General features: G+C 44.8%; 2 long non-coding RNA genes across 3 annotated transcripts in view; one reads left to right on the forward strand and one right to left on the reverse strand.

Moving 5' to 3' along the window:
- LOC146598459 (uncharacterized) overlaps nt 1-5,293 on the reverse strand; it is a 7,575-nt gene extending 2,282 nt beyond the window's left edge. The window contains exons 1-2 of the long non-coding RNA XR_014895278.1: nt 4,650-5,293; nt 2,966-3,071 (exon numbers count right to left, since the gene is read on the reverse strand). This is a non-coding gene — a long non-coding RNA (uncharacterized LOC146598459). The remainder of the gene's footprint in view (nt 1-2,965; nt 3,072-4,649) is intronic.
- Nucleotides 311-12,018, forward strand: LOC146598460 (uncharacterized). 2 transcript variants are annotated; one of them, XR_014895277.1, is made up of 6 exons: nt 311-1,325; nt 2,312-2,418; nt 2,736-2,854; nt 6,339-6,619; nt 10,023-10,157; nt 11,575-12,018. It is a non-coding gene; the product is annotated as an uncharacterized LOC146598460 (long non-coding RNA). The 2 variants fall into 2 exon arrangements; XR_014895276.1 differs by lacking the exon at nt 11,575-12,018 and having other exon boundaries at nt 10,023-11,257.
- Nucleotides 12,019-23,699: the final 11,681 nt, after the last annotated feature.

Consider the following 23,699-nt stretch of genomic DNA (forward strand, 5'->3'; position numbering starts at 1 on the left):
TTTTTTTTTTTTTTTTTTTGCCAGAACACAGAGTAACTTGATGCCTAGTCCTAAAAATATGTCCAGAGGAAAAATGGGTGAGGGAACTGGCGGAAAGGTTTTCTAAGCTTGCTTTTGCAGTTAGCTCAAGAAACTTGGATTTTAAAACATTTCAGAGATGCAGGACTTTTTGATCTATGCTTTGAGGCTCAATGGCCCACTGCTGTAACAGCATTAATTTTCAAGCTTTACGTCCAGGCTCAGGGCTCGAGCACTGTCACCATTGTAAGAAATGTAGATTGAGAGATCCAGAACCGACTGGTCGCTGACAGTCGGGGGAATGACCTTGCTGCAGGCAATGCAGCAGGCAGCTATGGGTACCACTCTCAGAGCTATGCCATGATAACGTTACATAATACTGGCATCTCTAAATGCTGTTGAAACGTGAGTTAGTCATTTCTACTGCCTTATTTGCAACAAAACTTCTGGGCGGATGAGAACGGAATGGAGTACTCCTTCCTTGTCCCATAACAAGGGCACGTTTGTAATCAAGGCTTGGGAATATATGTATCTATGTATAGACATATGGGGGCAACTTGAATATATTTGGCATGATACATACAGGATATGGGCAACTTGGATATATTTTGCATATGTCTCTGTCCATTAGCGTCAGCAATACAGATACTTAATCAACACGACTTAAATCTCAACAACCCCCCCAGCCACACCCATATTAAACCGTAAGAAAATACCGTGAACAAGTTTTAGAAAAAATACAAGGCAGCAATTTCTGGATAGTTCTGGAAGTGATCTGTATGAAGAGTGAGGGTAAAATACTTGGTGTTTGGACATATTAAAGGATTTTCCCAAATAAGAAAGAAAAACATTTGCTTGTAGACCGTAAGCTTCTCACAGCATCAGCAAAGCTCCTGACACAGAGCCCGATGCTGTATTTGTATGACATGGAAATTAACAGCAGCAGCAGCAGCAGCAGCAGCGCTGCAGGCTTAGAATCTACTCTGCGAGCAACAAAATGGCTAGGGGTGCTGTCGTGTTCGTTTGATTCCTTCGCTGTTTGTGGGTGGCGAAATAGGTGGATGCCGATATCCCTGCCACTTTGGGTATGGTTGCAAACTTTACCATCAACGTTAAATTAATGTTTATAGCCATCTTCTAGTTTGTGCCCTCATCAGCTCAACTCCGTGGAGCAGAGACAACAACCAACAGCAAAATCGGACTGCGTCACAGATGTAACACGACCATCGGCAAAACAAGTGCAGCAAGATACCATGGTTGTCTCGTCATTCCAAAAGCCTTCCTTACTATCAAGGAAGAATAATACGGTAATGCTGTTGAATTTATGGTATGAGCATTTGCAATCCTTAACTTCCTTTATCAAATTCTGCGGTCCTTGAACAGTGAAACTCCCAAGAAAATTGCATGTATTTTGCCAGCAGACCCAACGCATTAACGAATACTGCGTCATAATGCCGCACTAAGGCTGAGAGGTATACTAAACCCCGCTTTACAAAGGAAGAAAACCAAAATACAGAGAAATGATTCAGCTTGTACAGTGTCACACACGGAGAGTCAGAGGGAGTAAGAAATCACAGCTTTTCCAAGTCCTTTTGAGGCAAAACTCTGACAACCATTTTGAAACAGTTACCCGTATCACTAGCGTACAGTAACGATACCACTCATGCCCAGAATCACTGCTGACTTATAGAAATATACCATGGCCCTTGCTTAGCCTTGTTTCACATAATCTTGCAAAGTTCCATAGATTTATCTGGTAACAGTAACCATCAGTTACCAACAGTAACATGAACCAATTCATGTGCAATCCAATTTATAGCTGAAGTTTAACACTAAAATAATCATTTTATCTCTCAGTATCCTTTCCCTCTCTGCACTCAGTTGCAATTAAACCATCTCTGTGGCAAAAAAAAAAATAATAGCAAAAGGAATAAAAACAAATGCATCCGTATGCTGAAATCAGAAAGGATGAATATGCCATAGTAAGTATATGGGCTGCCAGATGCAGCTCCTTCCAAAGGACTAAGGAATACCTTTAAGAAGCRCTACCACTGCAAGTTTAGCAGGGCCCACTGCCCCACAACATGTGATGGGGAAAAACGCGAGGGTCATCCGTTTAGACAGTGCTCAATAAAATAGACTTAACCCACCCATCTTCCAAGCAACAGAACGTCATTTCTTAGTCGAGCTGCAAGCCGTACAGAATTACCTCCACTGCTGCCTCGTACGGGAGCTGCTGTGTATGTGCTGTTCTTACATATGTGTGTATTTACGCCTGTCTGTCTTGCTGCAGGGACCACCGTTGTTGCTGCTATTCCTGTTGTTCCCCTGCTCTGCGGAACTGGCGCTGCAGGAGGCAAGGATGCTCCAAGGGAGCCAGCTACAGCCAGCRAAGGCTCAGTGAGTCAGGAGGGGTTGTGACGACTGCAGTGAGAGTCTGAAATTCCCTATGGCGTGTGGCAGAAAAGGAGGGGGCAAGAAACAGAAGGGAAGGAGGGAAAAAAAGTGGGGAGTGGCACCTACGGTCTTGTCTTCTTCCCTCCCTTTTCCTGCCACGGCACTGCCTTTGGAAATGGCTTCCTCCCCTCTGTGCTACTGCGCAAAGAAATGGCGTCGGGGATAAAACTGCAGGGCGCACGGCCTTTACAACCTAACAGAAACAAAATTCGGTCACGGTGGGTGTACGTGTGTAAATGYAGCCTCTCTCTCTCTCTCAGACTGCCGTTCGGGGGACTGGCTACTGTAAGGAGACGGAAACAGAGAACATGGTACGCTGGAGCTGGTTCTCAACCCAGCCGTTACTGCTAAACCACCACGCCTGACTCTTGAGATGTCGGTGAGTGAGTAATATAAACGCTTACGCTACCACATCCCTAAACTTTTTAAAGCTTGGTATGACGAAAGGCTAAGGAATAACGTTCCCTGCCGTATGAGAAAGCAAAGTTACCGCTCCACCGCACAATCAGATGACTTCCTCGGCCAGGAGGACCAAGCTCAAATCTGGCTGTGTCGTCAGAACTTCCAGGCAGAGCTGCCATCTTCACTGTCGGCCACTTTAAGAAGAGAGGTGGAAAAAATAGTATAGTAAATGATTAAGAGAGTAAAATGTTCCTTATCTTCATCTCCTCATCCTCTCTCTGGATATGCTGCCCGTCCTCCGTCTCCCGTTCATCTTTACCTAGTCTCTTCCCAATCCTCTTTTTATTCCTGTTTTCTGATGCTGTTATTTTCTTCTACACTTTTACAGGGCTGTATTCGGCTCTCCCCGATGTTACTGAGACTGTGGCAAATTCATGCTTACATAAATGAAAGCAGACTTTAGCCCAGAGTCTTTTTCACGTCTTCAGTTATTCCCGCGACGTAATTTCCAGACGCGGTCCCTGCCCCAAGCAGTTCACAGTGCTGCTACCCTGTTTACTGACGCTCTACCAAAGCCCGAAGGTAACACTTAATTCCCTTATAAGGAAGAAAGCAAGCAAGAAAGCCCCAAACCCTAGTACTTTCCCGTGCACGGTGGTTAGCAGCTCTGACACGTCATTGCGACAACTGCGCGGCGAAACGAAACCTGCCCGTCCCTGACAGGGCGCAAACGTGGAGCGCGGCGTCGGGCGCTCGCGCGGTCCCGTGGGCGCCGCGCGCACAGAGTTCGTTCTGCTGCGGTTTTTATTTATTTTGTTTTCTTTCCTCCCCCCCCCCTTTCCCCTCATTCGCCCGGAGGGTCCCGCGGAGCCCCGCGGAGCCCCGCGGAGCGAGGGCGGCGTGCCGGGGCCGGCCTGGCCGGCGGCGCTCCTCAGAGCCGGCGGCGCGCCTCAGAGCCGGCCGGATCGACGCTCCGGTTTGACACCCGGTCCGCGGCCAATCCGGGAGGGCTTTTCACCTGCCAGCGCCTTCTCCGCCAATGGCGCGGCGCGCTGAGGGCGAGAGCCCTCCCCGGCCAATCGGGAGCGAGCTCGGCCACTTAGTTAATGATGCAGCAGTACAGGGAAGACTATCACATGGGAGCTGGAAGGCTGCCAGCATGGAGACACGGCGAGAGCAAGGTAAACAACTTTCCAACGCCAAAATGATGACATTTAATCCCTAAATGCTGGCTTCCCGGCTCGACTCATCCTTAACCCCTTTCGGCCGCGCTGGAAGCGTCTGGAAGGCGCGGCGTACCTGTGCCCGGCGCTGGTGGGAGCGGGCCGGCGTGCCCTGCAATGATCACTGCGTCACCGTTTTGCACTTTCTGAACTACGCAGTGACAGACCGCCGAGCTCCRAAACGCAGAGCTCTGTTAACCCCTCCGCCGGAGCCCTGCCGGCATGCTAGCCTTCAGGGAGCCGGGAGGGAATAAAAACCCCAAACAAAACACGAAAACAGCAGTCTTTGCAAAGTTGTCATCTCTCCCCCACGACTGCTACCCTCCTCTGCATTACAGCAATGCCGGCAAGAGTGGCATTAGGGCAACCTGTGCCATCGCTCCATTGAGAAAGCAGCTCTGACGCAGAACAGAGCAACCCTGCCCAGCCAAATAATAATAAAGGCACTTCGGGATCCGAACTTAGGGACGATGGGGGAAGGGGACGCCCTGCAAATAATTAAAAACCGTAAACGCAGTCCGAGCCCCATCCTGATCAAAGGGTACGTACGTGGGAGAGACGAACCGGACCGAAGAGCTCCGTCCGTGCACCATCTGCGCAGTGCTCAGCCCTCCGCTTGCTGCGGAGCGCCGCAGAACAGAAGGTTCCAGAAATTTCCCTTCCGTTAACCCTTTCGGCGTCTGCCCACTCTCCCTCCCCGCGGGATTAAGCGCGCCCTATCCCCAGCATCGTCAAYGGGCGAAGCTTCCTCCGTCGGCGGAGCCCGGGCAGGATTCTGCAAGCGACTCCGGACGGCGACGGCAGCCCGGTCCCCGGGGTCGGCGTCACTTCTTCCCCTCGAGCCCTCTCTCGCGCTGCCTCTCTCCCCTCTTGCTGCAGCAGGGCTGTTGCTAGTAGACCTATCGACGGAGCTTGCTCTCTCGCTCTCTCTCTGAGCTCTGTGACGCAGCTCTAAATTCTCCAGCCTGCTCCCTGTGTTATACCGGCGGAACTGCAGCTTTCCAGGGAGCCCGTGCCAGCAGTGCCAGGGCCAGGCACGCCGCGGGAAAAGTCGCTCCCGCACGCTGCACCTTCTTCTTTTTTTCTGGTCGTTATTATGTTCCTCACCTCCGTTTCTGTGCTTCCTTCCAAGCCTGTCGGCGTCGCATCTCCYTCTCTGCTTCTGAGTCATGCTACTAGGTTAACTCTTTTAGGATTGGTAGTCAGCAGTACAAATCTCGAACAAGCACAGCTGAAACCGCAGCCAACTTTGTGGTGGTTTCTGTTTTTAAAAAAACCAAAGCAATCTTCTTGGCTCTAAAAAACAAACATGCACACACACACACACACATGCACACACACACACTCTCTCTCCAGTTAGTGCTTTTTGATTAACTGTTTCGATGACAGGAACTACTGTTCGGTCTTGGAAAATAAAATGTTTTTAGGCCCGCGTGCTGCTCAGCCTGCAGTTACCATGAAGCACAACGCAACTTCAAAGGAACTGCTCACACGAACAAGCTCCGGTCTTCTGGACATGAAAGCGTGAAACTGCTGCTGGATCCAGATGACCCGGCGATGTTGGCCTCAGGACACTGAGCTGTATGTGGTCCGGCCACTGGGCAGACATACTGTGTCAGATAAGTGACAGGAAGTGCTAGAAAGCTATAGGCTCTTCCTGATCTGAGCAGTCGTAGTAAGTGGTTCACACACACACATTCAGAATACTCTGTGTAGGCAGGAGGGCTTAATAACTGCATTCCTGGAGTCGCCAGAATCCAATAATCTCTGTCCAAGACAGTGCACGAAACAGCTCCATATTTCAGCACGGCAGGGCATAATCAGGCAAGAGAAATGTTGCAGAGAAACGTTTTCTCCTTGCCTCTATCYCTGCAAGACGATCCTTTGCATTAACTCTAGCACATGCAATCAACTTCAGCACTAGGCAAACGAAACAGTGCTCTCCAGTCTTGTATCCTCAAAACCGGAAAACGTGGAGGAGGATCGGTGGTAGATACAGCATCTGGGAATCACAGAGAAGCTAATGGAAAGCCAGCACTGTATGAGGGAGTTCATGCGTCAGTCTGCATATACGAGAGAAGAGAGAGTGAGAAGCAGTCCATTTGAAAAATAAAGAATCCGGAGATATCACCATTACCAGATATATCTGCCATTTTAATTCTGGACTTCAGTGCTAGCTATGAGCGAGTTTTTCACTACAACCAAAGCTGAATTAACCACTATCTTTTCTCTTCACAGCGTCTGAAGAGCCTGAGCTATTTTGGGATTTGTCTGTACTACACTGAAAATGACACCTGTTACACACAGACACAAATGAGAAGAACTGCAAGCTCTCAATTTCTCAGATAARATTCTTCAAAAAAGAACAAAAAAAACCCACACGAGCCATGCATCTGGGAGARCAGGGTCGGCTGATCATGTGAAGAGGATGACCACTGCAACTGAGCAGACATCAGTACAAGAACTGCAGGTTTGCTGTGTCTGAGGCAGGGGAAGATCGAACCTCCACGCAACCAAAGGTAATAGTGCTGGATCAACTGAATGCCACAAGACATGGTTTCTTAYGCAGTCAAACCCACGGGAATTAAACCCTTACATATGTGCTTTGTGGCCAAAGCCACAAGCATTAAGTACTTGAATTAATGAAGGTAAAATTTTGAGAGTGCTACGGCTACTAAAATGAGTCAGAGATGATAGTCTCTAAAGTAGGCCAGTGTTTTATGTGCTATTACGCAAGCTGGGTTGCTTTTGCTTACCCCTGAGTTACCTCACAAGCTCCATTAACATTCAGGGTCACACGGGCTTTTCCACATTCGTCGTTTTTCCCATCGGTGTGCTACTGATTCACAATATACTAGTAATGTGCCAGTGCTGTATAGACAAGACAAAAGCCAGGCAAATGGACCTATAATACCCAGCAAGGCTCTGGACGTAAGCGTGTAATGTAGTGCTTCAAGATAAAAGATGAACTTCAATAATAAGTATTGGCAATAATAATATCACCAATACTTATATGCTAAACAGGACATAAAGTTGCATCTTCAGGTCTCATTGGCAGCTCCCACCTTAACAGTAATGACACKCAAAGTCTGAAGTTACGAATGTCTTTTAACACTCATGAATGTTGTCTAARACGTTATTGGTGTTGTGAGTGATAAAATAACCTTGGCCATCCACAAAGGAGGATCCTTGGTCTATTCCTTTTAGGAAGAATAAAACCCTAGAGGCACTGCACAGAACTAACACCTTCCCGCTGGGGAGCTTTTGGCTCAGGTTCCAGTTTAAATGCCATCGGCCACACCTTCCTTCTGACTACAGGAAATGACAGTTGTTAAAATCAGGGCATGTTCCTGTTTAACTAAAAGGCTAAGATCACATAGTCCAAAGACCTCGACAATGCCAAACAAATTCCTGCCCAAGACTCAGCAAGTCTGTGCAGCTGTAAATCTGTATAACCCCTCGCCCTCGATATCCATGTAAATGACATCTCAGCACATCACCTTGGGGAGCAGATGGTTATAAACTGAAGAAGCAAAGAAGCAGGCAAAGATGGGCAGGGGAAYGTTAGTAGTAACGCTTAACACTATGTTCGTCAGTTTACAACCCAACTGAAGGTTGTTTTAAAATGTAAAATAGTATTTTTCAAAATGCTGACACGGAATGTTAACTATTCCAAAGTCTGTTTCAAAATGTGAAATTTGTCAAAGCTTCTTCTTTCTCACGAAATGCTCACAAMCCCAGTGAACAGATATTTTCCATCAGAAATATATTTCAGCACAGAATTCCCAACCAGCTCCATGCAAGAAATATCAGCATATACAATAACACAATCACCTGTCTGCCAGGACTATTTCCTCTAACCTTCACGGATCAGAGAGTGATTAATTTTTAAAATGTTCTATTAATCTGAATGTTGAAATACTGAGCAAATTGTCCTTCTTAAAAAAAARTCCTCCTTAATTATTTGCTATAGTAAAACAATTCTCTACATTGATGGCAACTAAAGAAGTAATGCTGTTCATTGCTACTTAGGGGAATTGTCAAGTTTTTAATGGGTGCTTGTTTAAAACGATATTAATACAATTTTGTACTAAATAATTAAATAATCATCTGCCCCAGATCGCATATGGAATCAGTATTAAAGCTGGTATTGAAATTCAGGAGTTCCCTGCTCCCAGATTTTACTCAAACTGTGCCTCTCGCTTAATTATAGTCCTTATTGCACAAAAAGCCCCCACTCAGTTAGTGAGATTTAACTGTCATTTGAAACAGAAGCTGCCGGAACAGTGYAGCTTTTAGAGGAAATTAATAGGAAATTATTTAGGAGAGGTTCTTTCATAAAAGAAAAGCAGAAGTAAAACTTTGAAGTCTTCTTTCTGTTTTCACATACATGTGCATTCATACGCACGCATGCTTCGCAATCTCAGAATTCTGTACTAACCACCATCAAGTCATGGAGATTTCCAGGGAACTAGAGACTCGCAACCCCAAAATAAGAATATGTACTTACACAGCTACCAAAGTCCACGAAGGAATATTTCAAATGGTATATAATGCATCAAATTTTGTTCCACAGTGACAATAACCTAATCTCAAGTGGAAAAGTTACTATTCACAATGTATCTTTAGGTCCAGATTTTTTTTCCTGAGAGGTTTATTGTTACCCAAACAAGTTGCATCGAGGAATGTCAGAGAAATGGCTTCTGTAACATTTTCAGTAATTTCTAGACTTGATTAGCTCAAAACCCATCACTGAGAAACACTTCCTTCCTAGCCCAGTGCATGCGTATGCTGCTGTTACAATCAGTATTTTGTATTTCTTACTGTAGTCCCAGGCAGCAGCAGGAAGAACAGGCAGGCACATAAGTAACAATGAAAAAGTCTGAAACAGTGTTAAKCTTGGTTCTGTGCACCTACCTGGATGTGCACAGCTGACTAATTACTAAGTGATCTCAGATAATGCTGCATTACTCTATTGTGTGTATTGTGCAGCTGCTGGGTTTTCTCCCTCCCTTCCCCTTTCTCCCCCAAGATTCATCTATAGTGACTTGATCATGGAAAGTAGATGGAAGAGCTGATGTTGAGATCAAGAGACTGTAAAACTAGAGATGTGGGTGAATTCCCAACAGCTGTCAAGGATACATGTGTATTAGTCAGATTTACATAAAATGCTCGTATTCTTCTTTGTGCAGGTTGGCCCATGCAATAGAGTAGGCACTGAAGTGGAAACCTGCAGGTGAAAGCCTGACCGTCACTTTGAAAAGCTGCAGTCCTGGAATATAAAGTCTTAGAAACTCCCAGCTGGAGAAGCTGTTCAAAGAGATAGCCCCACATTAACATGCAAGCTGCTTCAAAGGAGAGCTTATATCCCCGTGTTGAAGCTGGGTTCAAGGTTATTTAGCATCCTCAGATGATGGCTCTGCTTATTCTCCTTGCTATCTTGCAGCATTTCTAGCCAGCACAGTATAGGAAATGCTGCCAGGRAGTTGGCTTGTTGGCTCCCCAGGGGCCCAGGTAGCTGTGCCCTCAGTGGGAAAGGGAAAGGGGGGCAGACAGACTCCACGAGCAGGAGGTTTTGCTACATTCCAAATCTAAGGAGCCAACAGTGCTGAGACAAAAGTAATTATTTCAGCTATTAGCTGCTAAGAATAGAGCCCGCGGGGGTGCTCTGCATGGCTGAGGTGCACTGACAGCACGGTTGGAGGTAGCAGGGATTGCAGTGGAAGCGCAGAAATAGCCATTCTCTGTGTTCAGCACTGTGAAGCTTCATGAGTCACCAAAATACATGGTGGAGGGGGGATAGGTGAGAAGAGAGGAAAATAGCCCCTACATGTTAGGCAGGACATTCCCCTGAGCTGTGTTCTTTTCCAGGGGCGGTTAAGGGGGGAAGGTGCTATGTGAGGAGCTCTTTTCTTTCCTAAGGAGAGCCTCTTCTTGATGCCAGGGAATTGGACCTCCAGCACGTGCAGCTCCTCCGTACGCTTTTCCACCCAGCAGCCATGCCCACTGGAGAGCCCAGCTGTTGCAGGGGAGCCACGGTCTTCAGATATACTTGATGCAAGTATATTCCCTTCCCCTGCCCGTGGGGCACAGGCCTTCCGCCCACAGTCACAGTCTTGCTACAGGAAGGGCACAAATAGATGGGACCTGCTTCTTCCACAYTGACAAAGAGAAAAAGCCTCAAATTCCCTCCTTCTGGGCGACTGACCTTTTCACATCCCACTAGAGCATGGTACCCAAAACGCGAGTCCAACCCAAMCGCCAGCCCTGCTATTGTGGCTCCTCTAGAGGGGTATGCCGCATGCAAGGGCCCAGTCTAACACTTTTCTTGAATGTTTGCAAMAGCTGAACATTACTGGGGCAGTTGTTGGGGAGAAATCTATGTACAACAAAYCAACTCAAGGCAACCAAGAAGTGGGTCTTCTCAGGGCTCAATYCAGTTGTGTTGCACTAATGGCTAATCATACTTTAATAATATTAATGTTTCCTTTAGAAATACAAAAAGGCTAACTATATGAGCAGTAGATATCTAAATACAGGACTAGTAAATGGCCAGGTGCACCGCTGACTTTGTTTAAATCCATTTGTTCGTTTAAATCTTTAACATCTTTTCCTGGTACTATTTAGGAAAAATCACAGTGATATCACTACATGGTTTTAATCAATACAGCTTTTAAGAGATGATTCCCCTTTTGTGCTGTTTGTGCTGCTCGTGGAACAATACATTCCTAATCCATGACTAGGCTTCCAAAGTACACAGTAAAATGAATAATAATGATAGTAAAAAGTGTACAGCTTTTTTCTATGCAGACAACCTTTATATTACTTTAGTGCTGGATTTTCCAGCTGGATTCCTAGTGTATGTGGAAATTAAAGACAGTTATTTTGTAAAAAAAACCAAAAACTACCCACCAGAAATTAAAAAGCAAACCTCCTAGCAAGCTCCTCCTTTAAAGAAAATTTTCATATCATTCCTGGGTGCAAAGGCAGAACGACTCAAGCCAGATAGATTTAAACAACAACTCAGCTGGAGCATGGATAGGGCACCAGACAGCTTGCTAAAAATAGATTAATCCTAATTACAGCCACACTTCTACTTTTTCAAGGTTTCCTGTTTCACATGCCTAGACAAAGGCTGTGAATGGATAGGGGGGATTAGTGCCCATTGTGGCCGGGGAAGGGGCGGGCGGGGGGGCTCAGCGCGCTGGGTGATATTGCGTAATTCTGGGAACATGCAGTCCTTGGGCTGAAGTAACACGAGCGACAGCACCGTCCTCTGCCTCGCTGGCCTTCGGGCTGCCACGGCTCTGAGCTCGCTGGACACAAGCGTAATTCAGTGACCTGCCTCGCAAATCTGGCTTTCCCCACGTAACAAAACAGGAAGAAACAACCAAACTAAACCACTGGAAAACAAAAGTTTCAGATAATAGGTGATTTTCTAGTTAAATATTTTAAAATAACAACTTTCTTACAGACTTTTTKAACTACCTAGAACACTTGCAGATTTGTGGTCCTGTGATAGAATTACATGGAGTGCCTGAAAACCCAAAGGAAAGGTCCTACGCTGAAATACACTTCATAGGATTCTGATGGGATTGCCATAATTGTTCATTTTATTTCCTCCTGGATAATACTCATGTATAGAGCAGACTTAAAATCTCCTAAGCAGAATTACAAAATGTTCAATATGAAATACACATATTTAAGCCTCTGCTTTCCAAACTACAGTAGTTTATTCCTCTGGTAAATCTCATGGAACTAATAAAAACAATTTTATTTCCTACTGTAAAAGATGCATATTAATTGTCAATATGAGTATTTGGACAGAAAATGTATTGCTTCATCTATAATAGCTTGTGTTGTTTTATCAGAAACCAGGACATAATGTTATTTTTCTTTTGTTGTTTATATAGCAGTAATCAATAGATAAGCATTAGGGCCCCCTTTGCTAGAGACTTATCTCAGTATGCACACATCACTGCTGCTTTAAAAAAATAGCCAGCAATTGAAAGATCTCTTAGACCAGTAAACCAAACGAAAACCTCATCAAACACTCCTTCACTGCTTTGGATTTATGTAACTGAGGAGCAGATACTCTGCAACTACAGAGGAAACACCAAGAATTTAATTTAAAGTGTCCATCTGAGCCTGTTTGAATGTTAGAAAAAATAAAACAAGTCCTGACAAATTTCAGGACACCAACATCAAAGAGGGTAGTATCTGAACTGCCGGCAGCCTCATGTCAAGGTCTGTCAACCTGGCAGGTTGCACTATGTATTAGAGAMTTGGTGGTAAATTTTAGGACTCTTTGAGGTGGTACGATGCTGGTTGGGGCTGACTCATCCCTAAGAAAAGATCAAAGTCTATAGTTCAAGCTGAGTGGCTTTCTGAGAAGAGAATCCCTAGGAAGATGTCTGGCTGGAAAAATAAAAACTTGGTAGTTTTTTTCCTAGGACTAGCATTTCATTATTATTTTACTTAACAGCTCATCAGAAAAGATTTTATTTTACTTTTTTTGAGATTCGTTTCCCCTCGGCACTGAAATGAAAATCCAGGATTTGGAGCTTGCTTTTTTACATTTTTCATTAAATGGGATAGACTCCCTTTGGCTAGTAGAGATGCTTTAGGCTTACGGATGCTCACCTGGGATGAAAGAAGTTTGTCCACGTAGCCCTGGTTTGGTTTGATATCCACAGTAGATAGTCTTGCAACTTTCAGTCTCCAGCATCCCAGCTGACTTCGTAGCAGAGTTTTTGGCTATTCTGGAATCCAAGTTTTTCAAGTTCTGAAGTTCCACCCTGGACACAAGAAAATTTCCCATTAAAAATTTGACCGATCTTTGTGTGACAAAGCAATATTTTCTGTTCTTTTGGAAACAAGAGAATGTGTAAAATTTTGCTTAAATACTTTCCTAAGCAACTCTGTTGGCTTTGCTCTTCCTCCTAGCGACCTCGTCAGGTCTCCTTTTTGCCCGCTATTTTACAGGCTGCATGTGACAATCCGCTCCCTGACCCAAACTGCTTAAAGCCTAACACAGAAAGATAGCGCTGCTGCGAATGTGGAGAGAGGCCCGGCAGTAACTTCAAAACACCTATCGCCCCGTGGGTACAAGGGCTCGTCTCACCGAGCGCGTGGGTGTGCCAGCCCCGGTCCGGAGTGACTTCATTTATAAGCGCTGCGGAGGGCTGGGGATACCCTGTGATTCACACGGATTACTCCAGTCCCCCTTACCACCCTGTAGAGCACCTGCTGCCCCCCAGGAGCTGCATGACCCCCCGCCCAGGTTTCCTCCAGGCATGCCAGCAGGCTGTTGCTAACTATGTGCTGCTAGACACCACTGTGGTATTTAAAACTTGATACCACAAATTATTTGCTCCTATTTGAAACATTCCTGAGATGCTTTTCATTTTTATTGCTGAAAATTACCATGTTCACACTGGTTTTAATCAGCTCAGCTGACTAAACCCACACTGTCACTAGCCATTCGTGCTAGTACTGATGTTAGCAAGTAGTCTAAGTTTTGTATTTTCCTCATATTTTAAACAGGGATATATATTATTTTGGTCAGGGATAAACTGTCTTTGTACAGTACTTAGCCACACTGGCCTCTGGATCTCAGCTGAGGCTTCTARCTGCTTCTAAAAATAAATAATTATAAGCTATTATCTTTTAAAAATACTTCTACGAAAGAGGGAGCAAGAGGAAGCTCCTTTCTCAGCTGTTTTCTCCCCAAACTACCAAGATATTTTTTAAACTGTTTCTAAACTTTTTGGTCAGTTGTCTTCTCCAGCCTTTCATAAAACAAAGGTGCACAACAGTCTAAAAGTTAGGAAGGATATTTTGCACTTAAATATYGTAACTTTCATTTGAGGACCACCATTAATTTCTAAAATCCAAGCTAGCAAAATGAAAACTAATCTAAAAAATACTTTTTCTAGCATAGGCTTTTTTTCCAAATCTAAATTAGAAGTTGAACTCTTCTGTCARAGTTTAATGGAAATCTTTTTTTTTATTTATTAGAAAAAAAAACAGACTGTCATTGCAAACATTTTTAGTTTTCTTATTTGAGCAATTGATTAGTCATATTAGTCCACTGTAGATATTTTTGTTCCTTTCCAGAATGGGAAGCCTCTGTTTTGAATGATTCCCTTGGATAATTCATAAAGTAGAAAACAAAACATTAAACATAATTTAAAAAAACAGATGAAAATACTTTCAGCTTTGCTCATGTTCCTACCAACTATTTTTCTTCAAAACAAAGCAACTCCTTCTCAAGCTGTACATGCCTCTGTATCATCTTACTCCTTTCAAGGAGAAGGGATACCTGATGATTAGATTAGGTCTCAGCCTACTGGAAAGGTCAGCACCTAAGAAATAGAAAGGACTGAGTTGCCTACTGGGAAAGATGGGTCTAAACCAGCTCCTCATACTATTTCTAAAAAAACAAGGCAAGAAGAATATATCACGATGAAGGAAAAACTTGAAGAGTTCTTAAAATAGATGTGTTTTGAACACCACACAAAAGATCACATATATTCTGCTGTTAAGAAATTAAGAGTGAACACAATTTATTTGTCCACTGACTGCACTGAACTCAAGCTATCGCTCTTTAAGTTTGATCCAACACTGACATTTTGCATTCCTTAGAGTTGGACCAGCAAAGCGAGGGATCTAATCCTTCAAAAAGCCAAGAGTCGTATTTCGAGCAGGTCCTCCACCTCCTCTTCACTAACACCTGTGCATGTGCAATTTCCGTCTTTGGAGGGTAGTAACAGATCAGTTTACTTTAACACACGCAGATCACGCTGGCAGAAACTGTCCCTCTCAGGCCTTTGTATGTCCTTCCACCACCGTATTCCCTGAGCAGGTTGCTGCGGAAGATAAATAGCAGAGTTCCAAAGTGATTTAATGGCATTTCCAAAACCTTTCATGAGAAAAAGCTCTGCTTAGGGTAGGAATTTATTCTTTTATTTTTTAAAAACTTCAATTCACTCCAGGTTTCATTTGTCCCTTTGTTTGACAGCTTTTTTCTCAAACAGGAAGGTTTTGCACTAAGTCCTAAAGATGCTCATGTTCTGGGCGCAGGCAGAACTGCCAGAAATGCTGTTCCATAGCTGGCTTTCCTCCACAGGCAGCACAGTACGCAGCTCTCTGATCTGCAGGGCCCGGAGAGCACAGCTGTGGCTTGCAGGCTGAAATTTGTCTTACAGAATAGTGATCATGATGCATTAACTGATTAAGAAATTACAGTCAAGACACTAAAGCAGAACTACCGTGTCACTAAAAGCCAGCACAGCAGCAGCCTGGTCTGCAAGGAGACAGCGGACGGCCACGTTCGTTACCAGCTGACGATGCTGGTTCTGGGCAGCTCYGTAATGCGGTCAGCTGCAGTAATCCGACCCGTGGGATGTACACGGGTCCCATGGCCAGGTCATCAGCCAGGAAAGATGGAAAAAGAGGCTCCTTGAAGAAGAAGAGGTGGAGAAAAGCCATTTGTAGGGTATTTTTTGGCTGTGCAGTCACCTAARCATGGCAAAGGGTCCATCTGATGCCGTGGGTTATACCAGCTCCACCGCTCTGAGTAAGGAGGGGACTGTTTTCAAGGGAGCATCAGTCTGAGCTCTCCTGAGCCCAGCTGAAGCCATCTGCTTTGCCTCCAAGACGCAACCTTGTGTCAGTGCTCACAGCAGTAAGAGTATCGTCTTTGTGCACCGTGAAAGCCTCTTCTGGACTCTGCATAGGTCCCAGTTTTACTTCTGTGGTAACTAGGATCTTTGTTGCTGTCATAAATCATCGAAGCTTCCTGAACTACATTGCTGAGGACTGGCAGGAACTGATGGATTAATAGCTTAAGTGGTCTTCAGAGTTCAACAGTGACTTTTAGAGGAGTGGGTGAGTTTCAGTTTTCCGACAGCAATAGCAAACCTGCTCCTCTGAAGATAACAGTTAAGAAAAAAGATTGATTCTGGCAGCAGCCAAAACACAAAGATCTGCTTTGCAGGCTGTAGCTCTGATTTTTTTCCAGCAGTCTTGGACATCAGCTCTCTGCAGCTAGACTTTGGTGCTAATGCATAGACCTTTTTGTGCAGATATGCAAATTGTATATAAGGATCAGAGAACCAAAGTCTAAAATTCAGGTGCATGATTTAGTTTGAGACTTCCTCCTTAATATTCAGCACATGAGAGCTCAGAAAAATCAGAGCTTACATAAGACATTAAAATTTTGGGCACACAAATAATAAATAACAAGTCACAAAGCAGAGACAGACTCTTTCTGTTGGATTCTTACAGTGGGTTAATTTATACTGACCCCAATTCCATTCCTGAGGCTGTTGCACACAAGGATTTCTATTTCGGAAGTTGCAGGAAGTTAACCTACAAACTCAGGGCTGGGTGGGGACTCGGGGATTTATGATGGCAGCCACTCTGGTTTTTATTGTCTCAGGTGTGCGCAAAATGACGTGAGATGTTGTGCTTCATGCGACACTGGCCTGAGTTAACCTGTAGCCCTATTTTCCATATGTAACCATGGTAACCTGAATTATCTTGCAGAGGTGCACATTAGCCCGGTGGTAATAACACCCTGTTTGTCACAACTGTACCTACAACCCCACCGCGGGGCATACTTTCTTAATATGCACATCCGCGTTGCTTGAAACTGCAGAAAAGGGAGATCATATTTGCAGGATTATCATTTCTAATATAAATCTAGCTGAGGCAGAGTGGGAGGTGGGGAGAAGGAAGAGGAAGAGTACGAATGCCAGAGCAGTTCATACACAATACTGGCTCTCAGCAATATGATTAGTTACTTGGCAACCAGCAAAAGGTGTGTCAGAGTAGATGGGACACAAATACACACACCAGCTCCTGCAACAGTTCAAGAACAGAGGAGAGGAAACCYACAATTAATACGGCTCACCTAATTTTGCCATGGAGCAGTTAAAAAGAAAAACGAAATCCCACTTGGAAACAGCCTCCCCTGAGTGCATTATAACCTGGGATCATTTCATTCCTTTCCTGCCCAGTTCTTTAAAATGTTCTTCAGGCAGCAGCATTTAGTATAGTAATTGATGGAAAGAAAGTTACTTCTGCTGAGGTTCTGCCTATGGGGAACTTGCAGAGGGACGATGTCTGGGTACCGTGTTGAAAGCTGAGAACAAATGCTTTGACCATTTGGCCTAGCTTAACAGCTTTCACTGTTACCACTGCTCGGGCACTGTGGATCAGTTTGATCCTAACAGTTAGTATTCCTCAAAAGATCAAGGCCTTCAGATTTTGTAAAACTTAAATGATTAAAAAGGCTTTACAAAACCACTGTGTTGCTTAATAAGACCAAGGAGGAAAAAAAAAAAAAAAAGGAAACATGCAAATTTGCTGCACTTCTACACAAAGTTATCAGCCCTGATAAGTCAAAAAGCCAATTCAAAATCAGGGAGATCTAACAGATTGTCTTCATAAAGTCTAAAAACAAGATTAGAGGAAGAGATGCATATATCTTAAGTAATGAAAAAGATATGGATTCTAAAATTAATCAAAATTAAGATTCTAACTTATTAGTAATATTAGAGGAAATGTAGTTTCTAAGCAGTAAATGACTGCTGAGCTGACAGACTTACACTGTAATTATGATAATCCTTGTTGCACTAAGACGTCCAGACTTTAGTTCCAATTAGTTTCACATTGAGAGTTTCACCTCACACAAGAGAGTAAGCAAAGACATACATATATTCTTTTGTAAATGTACAAACATGCTTTCCAGATTCATTCTGGTATTGCTCAGTAGTACTAAAGGGCTTGGTTTCATCTCTGAGGCAAAGAATTGCAGAGAAAAGCAAAGGTTGGTGAATGAGCTATCAAGAATTATCTACACATGAACAGAGTTGCCCAGGAGATGCAATGGGCACCCAGTGATAGGCTATTAACTTTCAAGGACTAGCAGCCAAAGAAAGCAAAGCGTGGGGAAACAGCGTGCTGGGAGCGAGAAACAAAAAAGCGAGATGTCAGCACATGGTGGCAATTCTGCTTCCCAGTGCAAAGCCAGAAAGAAATTCTGCATGAATTGGGATGGAAAGAGAGGCTGTGATTCTCGCAGCAATATATGCCTTAACCTTGCTGCTCCGTTTTGATCAGCTTTCCTGTGGTCCCCAACCAACTATAAACCAGCAATAGAGCTTTTCTCCTTTCGAAAGTGCTGTCTTGTGTTACTACACACATCTGCATAATGCTTAGCTTTCAAAGAGGCAGATCTATGGCAGTGTAGAAGGTCTCGAATATTTATAAATAGTTAAGGCATCTGTGAAATGGRAACTTGTGCAGGAAAGTGTCTTGGCATTTAAGACACCCCACTTAGATTCATCAATAGGCCTTGGGCAAGAAGAGGGAGGTGCTGAAGGGGGATAAGAGGGAAGCAGATTGGACATGACAGGTGAAAATAAGGCCATCAGGTGCACACACCACTGAGCCAAGAATCACTGAGACCTAAATCTTGGTCTTCTCTGAGACACATGATCTTTAATCAGGGCTACCTCATGGGACTTCCAGCGTCCCAGATGGCTTGCTTTTCAGCTAGGAAAATTAAGAGCTGCTCTTGTAAGCATTTCCCTCTCTGACATGCCACAAACCCATTCTAAAATGTAATACTGGAGATCTTCAGCTTGCTTTCTAGAAACCTGTAGAGTATTTCTTCACCTCTCCAAACTGCATTTATAGGGTGAAATGTATATGCCATCTGCAATAGGAGTGTAGGTTCTTAAAAAAACAAAAGATGCAACCCTGCTCTTGGACACACAGTCTCAAAGGCTCTAACCACAGCTTCCAGCTTCGTCCAAGCTATATCCTTAGTGATCAGGGATGCTTCTGATAGATTCACAGCAATTTCTGTAAAATTTCATACTCATCATGCATTTGGTAAAAAGCTGTTTGCTTTGCCTGTGATCTCAGCTGTCCCAGATGCCTGAAGATGCACTCAAAACTGTGTTTTAATGGTTCATCTTTAAGCAAGGCTATACACACACATATGCAATTGCAATAGTCCAATTTTGGCTAGTGAACGCCGCTGGCATGGCCATTCCTGTGAACGAAGCTACGTGCGCCCTACGAGAAAAGTAGCCTTGCTGTGTTATGCTCTAATGTGTACAAATGAGCATTTGTTTCTGCACAGCCTTGATACTAAAACTGCCAACACAATGGCTGAAATCTGGGTTATACAATGCCATCACTGCCATGAAAAACTGGAGTTAAGATGAGGTTATCCAAGATGAGAACTGATGATGGCCTATAATTGCCTCTGGAGGATATTTGCGCTGCCTGTAACAAACTTTTTTTTTAGTGCAGGTGAAAAGTAAAACTCTTGATGCTCAAATGTACATAAGCACAGAGGCCAGAATGCTGAAAGTTTCTTGACTTGTACAGTGTGTTCACAAATGCTCTGGAAATTGAGGACATAGTGAGTTGGCAACATTGGCAAATGATACAAAATCAGTGAGGTTCCATGGTAAAACGGACAGTGAAGAGTAGAAAAGGGGATCCCATGATGTGCAGTGTCTGGACAAAAAAGTAACTGACTAAATTCAGAATTTGTAGGTTCACAGTGATGCATGTAAATAAAGAATGCTCTGTGCACATTCAGGTAAGAGATGGATTGGAACTCGGAAAGTCCCCAGACAGCTAACTACTGGATGTGGGAAGGACTGTAAATACCTCCTTCTATACCTTTTCCCCAGGCTTTCCCTGCCAGGCACTCCTAACGATAGGATATCCAGCATGCTGGATTTGAGCTGTCCCAGTAGGGTATTTCTAATGGTCTTAACATTTGCATCATTCCACTTAGGTGATAAACACTACTGAGCACGCAGACCGACGGTCCACGTTCACAGAGCACTGTGAAACTGTATGTTGCAATATAAACACACAGGGGAAAAGTTTTGCGTTGTATCAGGCCACAATTCATATTCATTTCACAGTCCAGTAAGCCAACCCTGAAAACTGCACAATTATAACACTTCTAAAGGGTGCAAAACCTATGCTGTTACTTCTATCAATGCTTTATGAAAATAGCCTGCTGACTGGTATGCAATCTAAAGGCTACGGCATTAAAATGGAACCAGGTAAGAAAGTACAGGACTGTACGAGGAACACGAAGGCATGCTCTAAGAACAGTTATCTCTTTTCCAGAATGCTGACATAATTCTTAGAGCACAAGGAACAAAAGCTTTCTTCTGACAGGCTCTGTAGATACATTTTGCAGGGAGCATGAGACAGGGAAATCTATCACACTGAGGTGACTGACAGTTTGAAGGGAGCTGCTTGGAGTGGCCCGAGGACCATGGATCAGTGAGCGTCAGTGATGGAGATGTAGTAATTTGATGACTGGAGAAAATGTCACTGAAGGAAACTGCTGTAACCCAAATTGCCAGCACACAGATGCCTTATACTTTGGACCACTGCAGAGGAACAGAAACACAAGTCGTGTCATCAAGAACACACAAGTTTGAGAAAGACCTACTACTTTTTAATAGCATGTGAAAAAAAAATTGACTTTCCATCTCCATGGTAACTTCTTTCTTAAAAGCACTTTTAATGCAATTTGTTTTCTGTTCTTGTAGCTTCTTTACCAGTTTTAGAATAGAGCAGTCAAGGTTGAAGCGCTGGTAACAAACTACAGCAGGACAGCAGAAGAGAAACTGTGTTTGGCTACAAGTGACAAGTAGAGCTTCTGTCTTCTCCAAGGAGGTATCTGTGTTATCATCACTAAGCTGAATATATGCTGAATGATTGCTGAYCTCAGAAGAAAGCAAAAAGCAAACTACCTCCTGAAGACTGCAAAAGGGGATCAGCACTGCTGCAGCCTCTCTCCTTGCAGGTGGTGGTATGTAGTTACTTCTAGGAGAGGTACCATCCTAGGATGGATCCCTATGGTTATATTCCAAAGGGCCTTGGTTTACAATGGTAGCATCATTTTAGATAATTATTCGTGTCAGTCTTTGCTGCTCTTGGCATCAATATATCTTTTAGTGTTACTTGTATTCTCTTTTTCAAAGGCATGTTAAAAGGAATTAAAAGGATGATGTAGTTTTATAAAACCCTGCTCTAATTTAACAGAGCTATATGAAGAAAGGAAGTTATCTTGGCTAGAACGCCTTGCTCAAATGGACCGTGAACACAGCTACAGGATACTTTGCTAGCAACAGATAATGTAGGTAAGAAACACTTTGTCAAATGGGCAGTGTATGGAAACAAGTCTGAGCAAAAGAAACTTAAGCCTCTTAAATATTAACGTTCCAAAAATAAACACTTGTTTATATAACGATTGGGTCATTGCTGCAGAACACGGGAGTTGGCAGCATTGTACCGAAAAAGGCACTACGAAATTCAGACCTCATCTTTTATAGAGGGCACCGAACCTCCCTCACTAGCAGACTCTGAAGCATGCCACCTCGTACCATCCGGACTTTTTGCTCACTGATTTTTCTCTCAGGCCTCTCGCCCTGTTAATACCCAGACCTGCTACACCAGCCTGCCCTGCCCTGCCCAGCCCTGTGCAACAAGCCAGTCAGAGGCCACGGGCTGGCCAGGCACTACGCAGGGGGCTGCCGACGGAGAGCCACGCGCGGTTAACGGGTGTCATTCCACCCGCTGCACGTGCAGGGATCCGGGCTTTCCTGGCACAGGAAAGCAAAGGGCTGCTTTGAAGACTAACCCTAAAACTCAGGTCCTGATCCTTTCTGCTCATTAGAACATCCACTGGGGTGGGCGGGGGTGGAAAAGCAAGAACGTTCATACTAGTCCTCCCCAGTGCCTCCCCCCCCCCCCAAATGTCCTTCCCTTGCACTGTCCTTTACAGTGAGAACGCTTTCAAAGGAACAAAGTCAATCTAGGTGCCCACGTCTCTCAAGAAGTACGGCAACTGGGTGCAAGGCTTCTGTTTGCACCCTGAGAAGTGGACRTCCTCTTGCATTCCTTATGAAGCTGCTCTGGACAGCCTCCTTTTCTCTTGTCATGCAGATTGATGCTGCCAGCTGCGGTTGCCTCCTGGCTTGGGGACCATTCTGCGGTGACAACAGCAGCCCTTAAGCRTCAGGATGGCTGGGCAGCGTTTTCTGCCTTTTCTGGGGAATAGATGGTGAACAGGATGAGGACTGCAGGCTCTGAGTTGGATTTTGTGGATGTAAACGATGCAATCTGAATTATTTTCAGAACGAGGAATGAAACTATTAATGAAGTAACAAGAAGTCTGCAGTCACTTTAGAAAATAATGGAATAATATGAGAGATTAAATATACCATGGTACAACTTCAGAGGAAAAGGTATGCTGGAATGAGTCAAATATCACCGATTTTTCAGCTTTGTTAATAATTAAGTAATACCATGGTGAGTTACCTGTAAGAAAAATGCACATGCAAAATATAGAAAATAATTTTATGGAGCTTCTGAGCTACAGGGTATCTCTAAAAAGCCTTCCAGAGAGCCTTTTACTATGTTACTAGACACACCTTTATTTATTATTTTTTAAGAAAAGAGCACAGAAGAACTTAATCCAAACTAAATATTTAACCAAATAGCAATTAACTAACAATGATCAGTGGTAAACAGTGCTAGTCCCAGGCTGAACTGGGACTTTAGAGCCCATATATCTGGGCTAAAACTGCCTGAGGGGAAAAGCAAGTTTATTGAGTAAACTTTGCCTAAGCCACCTCGCTATAAAAGCAGTCTACAAACAGAAACAACATCATATATTCTGAGAGAAAAAAAGCAAAGAGCAAGAACATAATCTATTGCATGGAAGTTACAATGCTTTATGGAGCAATTATCCCTAAAATAAAAGCACAGAAAACACAATGCTCTAAAGCAGATGCTTTCAACCTTCCATGGCCTTGTCTTAAAATAGGATCAAGTGAGGCACCCCTTAGTTCCACCCATTGTTCCCATTTAAAGATCCACTAGGCAGGAGCGAGACCACGTGGAGTTTTTCTCCATGTGGACCCGCTTGTCCAAACGTAACAAGATTCTGCTTATTTTATTCTATTTTTTTTTAATCACTATTATTTTTAATCACTCTCCTCGCTGCGGGGAAGCGGCAGCCAGCCCGGGGCGGGGGGAAGCCTCTCACCCGAAACCCTCGACCACAAAGCCCGCAGCGTGTGCGCGGGGCCCTCCGGCTGCTGCCCGGGAGCCTCGGCGGCCGCCGGCTCTCGGCGCGGCGGCTCCCGGGGTGCAGCAGCTGGCGGCCCCGAGGCCGCGGCGTTCGTGCCCGGCCCGGCCCGGCCCGGCCCGGCCCGGCGCTCTCTGCGGGAAGGGTGCGCTGACACCGCGGCCAGGGGCTGGGGCAAGGGGGTCCCGGGGCCGGGCGATCCCGGGGAAAGGGAGTCCTGGGAGAAGGGGATCCCGGGGAAAGGGGATCCCAGCGGAGGGGATCCCAGGGGAGGGGATCCCAGGGGAAGGGGGTTCTAGGGGAAGGGGGGTCCCGGGGCGGCCCCGCGGCGTTACCTGCCCGGCTGCGCCCGCGCGGCGCGCAGCATCCCCGGCGCATCCCCGGCGCGGCGCGCAGCATCCCCGGCGCACCCCGGGCGCGGCGCGCAGCATCCCCGGCGCATCCCCGGC

Source organism: Rhea americana, unplaced genomic scaffold (genome assembly GCF_003343005.1).
Source record: "Rhea americana isolate MKP2758 unplaced genomic scaffold, rheAme1 scaffold_163, whole genome shotgun sequence".
NCBI lineage: Eukaryota > Metazoa > Chordata > Aves > Rheiformes > Rheidae > Rhea > Rhea americana.